Raw genomic sequence first — 7961 nt, 5'->3', positions numbered from 1 at the left:
CTTTTGTGTAGTATGTTATGCCAATTGAGCTTGATGTCCCCTGTGACTATGGTCCTGAGCCCACAGCTGCAACTACTCACTCCCTCTGGGTAGTTGGCTGTGGCCAAGAAGTGACTACAACCTTGCCCCTTATCAGCTCTATCATATACCTGGGAATTCTTACAGAATATACCAATACACTGTGGAAACATTGCTAATCCTACGCATGGTCTTGGGCACACTCCCCCCTGCATAGACATCACCTAATAGTTCAGCCCGTCCACTCATGTATCCATCTGTAGATCAATATTTGCCTTCACTGACAACACAGTACTGTATGTGCAAAAGGGTTCATCTTTGTTGTCTGTACCTCCCATCCACTCTCTATGTCTTCCTCTTCTTCAGTGCCACCATGTTGATCCCTCACTTTTGGTACATTGTTGCTTTCAGGTGATTCTTATATGTGCTAAATTTTAAGAGCAGATGCATTAGCTTAACCCACCAGAGAACAACATCATTAGTAAAAATTCAAAAAATTCGCATATGAAAAAAGAAAAACCTAATGAAATTTTAAAAGTAGTTCGATATTTGGATCTGGAGAAAGTTATTTCACTGTACACACACACACACACACACATAAAAAACCTAGAATCAAGAGCAATCACGATAACTTTAAGAATTTCAAGGTGACCTCAAAGGACACTGCAGAAACAATTGTCTTGTATTTTTCATTTTCCTTTATTAAAATTTTAGATTTTTCTGTACAATGCTGCCTTATTAGAAGGTTTGAAGGCTGAAAAACGAAGACAAGAGCCTTAGATTTATTTCTTTGGCTTTTACTGATTCTGACCCAAATCAAATACCAGAACAATTACAGTGACTTTTCTTTTTATTTTCCTTATGGCAAGGGTGTCTGATGCAACTTCATTTATATCCTTTTAGTCTCTTGGGTTTGCTAAAGCTACTGAACATGGTCATCTTTGAGACCTTTAATGGTAAAAAAATATTATTTTCTATTATTGGATTCCATGAAAATTATCACTGTGAGGAATTATGTGAGAGAAATAAATCCCAAATTTGGTAATATGATTTAAATAAATCCCAAACTTGATAATAGCTACATACGGAAACAAAATGTGGTTTATTAGCCAAGTTCATGGCTTTAGTCGAATCTCAGTAATTTGGCCAGATTTTGAGGAAGATCAATGTTCATTAAGGATAATATGAATCATGATCTTTTAAAATGAGAAATCTATTATTCCTATGTATAAATCACAGGCCTTTTAATTACTACTTAAGTTTGTGGATTCACTCACACCCAGTATAAAGTCCAAGAAAATAGATGATTTTCTGAAATTGTGTAACCAATTCTTCACTCAAATATTACATTATATAGTTGCAGACAAAATTCTTTTATCATCAATTTAAACAGTTCCTAATTCCTTCAACTATGTTACCAGGGCTTTTAAAATCAGTTTACAATCTCAGAAAATTTTTTCCTTAGAAAGAAAATCACTTTTTTTCTTAAAAGCTGATTAATTCTCAGGTTTGTATAGAAAGCTTGTTTATAAAACCCTTCTTCCTCTTAACTCTGGGAAAAGAGCTAAACTATATCTCCCATCTCCCTTGCTGTAGGTTGGGGTCATATACTCTCATCAATGGAATGAGAGTAAAAATTATATATATATATATATATATATATATACACACACATATATATACACACTACTTTACTTACAGGCCTGCTCTCAAAACCCAAAAACAAACTCACTGTCATTAAGTTGATTCCAACTCACTGGGTTTCCAAGGCTGTAAATCTTTACGGAAATAGGTTGCCCCATCTTTCTTCCCCAGAGTAGTCAGTGATTTTTTACTGCCAAACTTCAGGTTAGCAGTCAAATGCCTTAGGCACCATGCCACCAGACCTCCTTATAGGCCTGCTCTAGGCCCCTTAAAATATCTCCTATGCCATCCTCCAAAATTTTTCCCCCCTTACCTTCTGATCAGACAGTGGAGGGTTCCAAGGCCTAAGGCAGTTGTCTATATATTGATTCCTATGGGCTGGTCTCCTGTTTTTGTAAATAAAAATAGTTTTATTGAAACACAACCATGCCCATTTATTTATGTCCTTACTGGTGATGTTGGATAAGTAATAGCAATTGCTGCAACAGAGACTGTATAGCTCAAAAACCAAAAATATTTACTATCTGGACCTTGAAAACTAAAATTTGCCAACCCCTGTCCTGGGAGATGGTAGATTGAATAGATGGAATGTGCCTGGGTCACTGAATAACTGACTGCATGAACTAGTTCTTTTTGCCCCTCAGTGACATGCAATATAGGATATGAAGAACTAACAAATCTGTCCGGGAAGAGTGCGGCTGAAATGCTCCTTGGAAGTGAGAATGGCCAGACTTCATCTAATCCACTTTGGTCATGTTCTCAGAAGGGACCATTCCTTGGAGAAGGATATCATACTTAGTAAAGTGAAAAGTCAGAGAAAAAGGAGAAGACCCTCAAGGAGATGGACTTAAACAGTGGCTTCAACAATGGGCTCAGGTATAGCAATATTGTGAAGCTGGTGCAGAACTGGGCAGTGTTTCGTTTTGTTGTACATAGGATCACTATGAGTCAGAGCTGTCTCAATGGCACCTAACAACACCATAGTATAATATAATATAGTATAGTATCAAAAAACAAACCCATTGCCCATTCTGACTGATAGTGACCTTATAGAAGAGAGTAGAACTGCCCCATAGAGTTTCCAAGGCTATAAATCTTTATGGAAGCAGAATGCCCCATCTTTCTCCTGTGGAGCAGCTGGTGGGTTTGAACCACCAACCTTTCAGTTAGAAGCCCAGAGCTTAGTCACTGTGTCACCAGGGCTGGCTTTTTAGTATCCAAAACCACTCCCACTGCCATTGAGTCAATTTCAACTCAAGTGACTCTATAGGACAGGGTAGAACTGCCATACAGGGTTTCCAAGGCTACAAATCTTTACCAAGGCAGACTGTCTCATCTTTCTCCCACAGACTGGCTAGTAGGTTCTAACCACTAACCTTGGTTAGCAGTTCAATGCTTTGACCACAATGCCCCCAGAACTCCTTTAGTATAGTATAGTACACTACAGTATGTGTGATATAAGCACAGAACAAAATTCTATTTAATTAAAGGTTGAAATTGTGGGGAATAAGAGAAAATGCAAATGGTGATCTTTGTTACAGAATTTCACTATCCCCACTTATAGATGAGGGTGTTCTTAGCTGTCACTGAGTCAGGCCCTCACTCACATGACGCCATGCACAATGAAATAAAATGCTCCCTGGTCCTGCACCACCTCCATGATCAGTTGTGGATTGGGTTTTTCACTGGCTGATTTTTGGAAGTGGATTACCAGCTCTTTCTTCCTAGACCATCTTAGCCTGGAAGCTCCACTGACACATGTTTAGCATCACAGCAACAGGCAAGCTTCCACTGATAGACAGGGAGAACATTGGCTTGGAAGCTAACCTGGGTCTTCCACTTAGAAAGTGAAAATTCTACAATAGAATCAGGATAGCCATAAAAAGTACTTAAGTCATAATGATGAGAGTACAGTAAAACTGCCTTTAAAAGAATTCTAAGCTTTCTTACACCATGTGGATGATATAGAGCCCATTTGAACTGTTTCAGGATGGAGGTTATAGAGTGGGTAATGACACTGATACTCTGGCTGATCCCACAGAAGCTTCCTCTAAAGAAGGAGGCATCAACACTGATGAATAGTTTGGACAATGGAAGCAGGCTGAGAAACTCCTTATTATTCTTACGTAGGGATTGTTTAAAGCTGTATTCTTGTGTTGGCATCTCCATACTGCAAAGGAAATCTTTAGACTAAAAATTAATACCAAAAATGAAGACCCAATAAAGTCATCGTATATTTGGAAACAGCCTTAGCTGCAGTTTGGGATCCAGAAGAACTTATCCTTCATAAAATGGAGAAATATATTATTTTCTTCTCTTCTTTAAAAAAAATCATATTTTTCCCAAGCCTTTGTTTTTCAATTCCCATGGATTCAACCAAGAGCTCTGAAATATTTAGATTGTATTTTATTATCTTTCCTGCAAGACACATTCACATCTTTCTTGTGTTTCACTGGTATTATAACTCTTTTGGAATGAATCCTAGCATCTCCAGTGTTATACTCTGATACTTGGATAGCAGGCTAAACATTCTCTCTACATTAATAGGCAGAAAAGTTTTGTCCTCGGGGTAGCTTTCTGATTGCTGTTGATGATAACCAGTGTCACTTACACATAAAGTTTTATGTGAATTTTTTTTTATTGTCTCTCTCTTAGAAAATTATAGCTGTTCCTCATCCAGCAGATGTAGGAGACCGCAGGCTGGTTGCATCTGTTCCCTTTTACGTGGTCATTCTTGTTCCTACCCCAACAGAGTGTTGATTTTGTAAATAAAATTCAGATAACAGGATGGTTTTGCAAACATATTTGTGGCTTTGATTTTTTTTTTTTTTTTTGGTCTAAACTGACCTCTGTCCATCTTTTGTTCATTGCAGTTACAGAAGACTCCCTCCCCTTTCTGGGCTGTCTTAGTCTGAGCTTCCCCAGAGGTTGATGCTTAGTGAGAATTTCAGTGCTTGTAGTTTAATTGAGGGTTAATCTCAGGAAACATTGTAGGGTTGTGAGGAAGTGAGAAAGGGGAAACAACAACCAGTAAAGGGTATTTTATCAAGCCACTGTAGTCCATTAGTATGTGAATGGTTAATACTCTTGGATGCTAACCAAAGTTTGATAGTTTAAGTCCAGCCAGCACCTCAGAAGAAAGTCTGGTGATATACTTCCAAAAAATATCTGGCATTGAAAATTCTATGGAGCGCAGTTCTACTGGAATGCACATGGGTTTGCTCTAAGTCAGAATCAACTAGACAGCCACTAGCATCAAATCCATCACCCTATAAGAACCTGGGGCTTAATCCTAAATTCTAAAATGTAGTGTAGAACATGCCCCAGAATTATTTCATTCAAAAAGTGAGAAGCCAATTTACATATATACCAGTTCCCATCAGTCAGTGGTTGAGAACTGCCTTATGGTAGCAAAAATACCTTAGGACTTCCAGTCTATTGTATGGGTGGGCAAAGTGGGCTCTTCATCCAGAGTCAGGAGCAGAAATTTAGACACTGGTTAGAATACTGAGCTGTTGTGCACTAAAATGAGGAAGGGATGTGGATGGACACTAATAACATCTGCTACTCTCAGAAGAGAAATCAAAGTTACCTGGAGACTTTTCCTCAGGTCTGAATTAATTGGCAAGTAAATATATACAGTGGGACAAAGATGTTTTGAGGACCTTCCTTCACAAAGATCTATCCCTTATTCGAGTGGCTGTGTAGGTGAACAAGATATATTGACTCCCAAAAAGTGTGGCTTCAGGCATGCTAGGAAGGACAGTTCTTCCAGGATCTTCCCCTTCCATGGCTCTGATACTTGAAATTCCAAAGTTAATTTGACAGTTTTCATCCCAGTTATTTAATACATTCTCTGTAGGTTTAGAAAGTGGAAAAACAAACAAACAAACAACAAAACTACCTCCATTGTAGAGTGAAAAAGCATATCTAAATTATTTCCTGAGAAGTGTGTTTGATATAAGAGAAATAAAGGATGAAAATTGTGTGTACTTTGATGGATGTATAGTGTGTGTGTGTGTGTGTGAGTGTGTTCACATGAGGATCTTGGAAACTCAAATCAGTGCATTTGTATGTGGGTATCACTGAGGGATGCAAGGAGTTGACTTTCCAAGAGTATCTCTACCTTCTCCTAAGGTGCTATCCACTTAGATTGTCTTACTTTTGTGTCCCTTACTTCAATCCTGTCTAAAACCCCATCGCCTTTGAATCAATTTTGACTCAAAGTAACCCTATAGGATAGAATAGAACTGCTCATAGGATTTCCTAAGTCATAATCCTTCTGTAAGTAGACTACAATATCTTTCTCCCATGGACTAGCTAGAGTATGTGAACTGCTGACCTTTCAGTTAGCAGCCTAGCACTTAATCATTGTGTCGCCAAGGCACCTACTACTCCAGCTAGTGTTCTTGAACTCCTGCTGCTTAACTATAGGTGTGCCACTGTGAGAAGGGCTCTGAAGTGCTCTGATAGTCCCAGGTGACTTAATAATGAGTCATTGTCATTGATAGTCACAGGGGACATCAAGCTCAATTGGCATAAGATACTACACAAAAACATTGTTTCACATCCTACTTGGTGAGTAGCAACAGGGATCTTAAAAGCTTGCAAGTGGCCATCTAGATGCAGTGATGGGTCTCTCCTTGTCCAGAGCAAAGAAGAATGAAGATACATGGAAACAATTAGTACAAGGGACTGGTACACCCTCAGCCTATACAACTGTGAGACCAGAAGAACTAGATGGTGCCCAACTACCACTGTCAACCACTCAGAGGGAGATCTTGTAGGAGATCCTGCATAGAGTGGGAGAACAATGTGGAACAGAACTCAAAATCATAAAAGGGGGGGAGGATACCAGGTTTGCTGGTCTGATAGAGCCTGATGGAACCACTGAGACTATGGTCCTTAGCTGCCCTTCAGGTCTGGAATTGAACCCATGCTCATGGCTTCCAGCCAAACAAAAAACAGACATACGAGCTGAATATTTACATTAAGTACATACACTCCTTGGAGAGATCAATCACTGGAGAACTGAAGGGCTGTGTATGCACAGGGAGACACCTAGGGGTGGGGGGGGCAGAAGTCCATGGAAGGGAATGGCATGGGAAAGAGGTAATTATGGGGAGGAAGTGGGAGGGGACCTGTTGCATTGTGGGAAAATGTAGTCAACATCATGAGACAAAGTGTATGTGGGCTGCTGTTTGAAAAGTGAATTTGTTCTGTAAACTTTCACCCAAATCACAATAACAATTTTAAAAAATAAAAATAAAAAAATGGGTCAATGTAATTGATCTCCAGATACCAGTAGAAAAGGCTCAGGCTTAGATCATAAAGATTCCCAGACATCATACATGCTGCCCAATTTAAGCAAAGAATGTGTGAAATAAAGTACTTTAAGGAAGAAAACCAGACTTTTCCTGAATCTTAGAGAAAATGAAAGAAGATTGCTTAAAATGCAGAATGAACCTGTAATTATTCATTTCTTAGAAGTGCTTGCTTTGTTCCATGTGTCTTTACATCCATGAAGCACACAGATCCTGTCCCTATAACAAATAGAGGGTGCCATGACTGTTCCACATACAGAAACCCCTATAGCCTTGGAACTCATGATTGCACATATTGGGATCATCTGGGGGGTTTTGAAAATATCAATGTTTTGATCAAACCAGTGAGATTGTTATGTAATTTTTTTGGAGCATCCTGGCTGTGGAAACATTAAAAAATTTAGAAATCTCTGTAGGTGATTCTAAAGAGCCCTGGTGTTGCAGTGATTAAATAGCTCAGTTCAAACCCACCATCTTGTTGCTTTCAGGGAAGCTGGCTTCTGGTTTCAAATAAATTCTATTTTCTTAGTTTTTTCATAAACATATCTTCTAACTCTACCTTCTGAAAAGTGTATGTGTATGTTTGCATTTCCCATGGTCATTACTACTCAGGTCATTACTGCTATCCTTTTCTTGACTCATGTAGGCTGGTTACTCTGCACCAACTCTCAGACCCAAATGACATCTTCCATGTGGTTTTGTCATGGACTACAAGAGCTCAGTCGGGGGGGTGGGGGGATCCCCAGTTCACCTTTTAATGTAACTCTGTTAGACCTGGAAATTTGCTGAACTGCTTAGAGAGAGGAATGCCTGGGTTTTGAGCTTGGTGCTGGGGAACCTGGAGACAATTCACATATTAATTACTGTGGCAGAGGATGCTCAAGACTAAAACTATCCACTTAAAAGACACTGGCAGCAAGGGACTTATCTCTAGAATTTATAGAACACTCCAACACCTCAATAACAAAAAGACAA

This window comes from Orycteropus afer, unplaced genomic scaffold (assembly GCF_000298275.1).
Source record: "Orycteropus afer afer isolate SDZICR_OR568_19922 unplaced genomic scaffold, OryAfe1.0 scaffold00308, whole genome shotgun sequence".
NCBI classification, from domain to species: Eukaryota; Metazoa; Chordata; class Mammalia; order Tubulidentata; family Orycteropodidae; genus Orycteropus; species Orycteropus afer.
The sequence above is the reverse complement of the archived record's forward strand: the minus strand, read 5'-3'. Positions refer to the sequence as shown.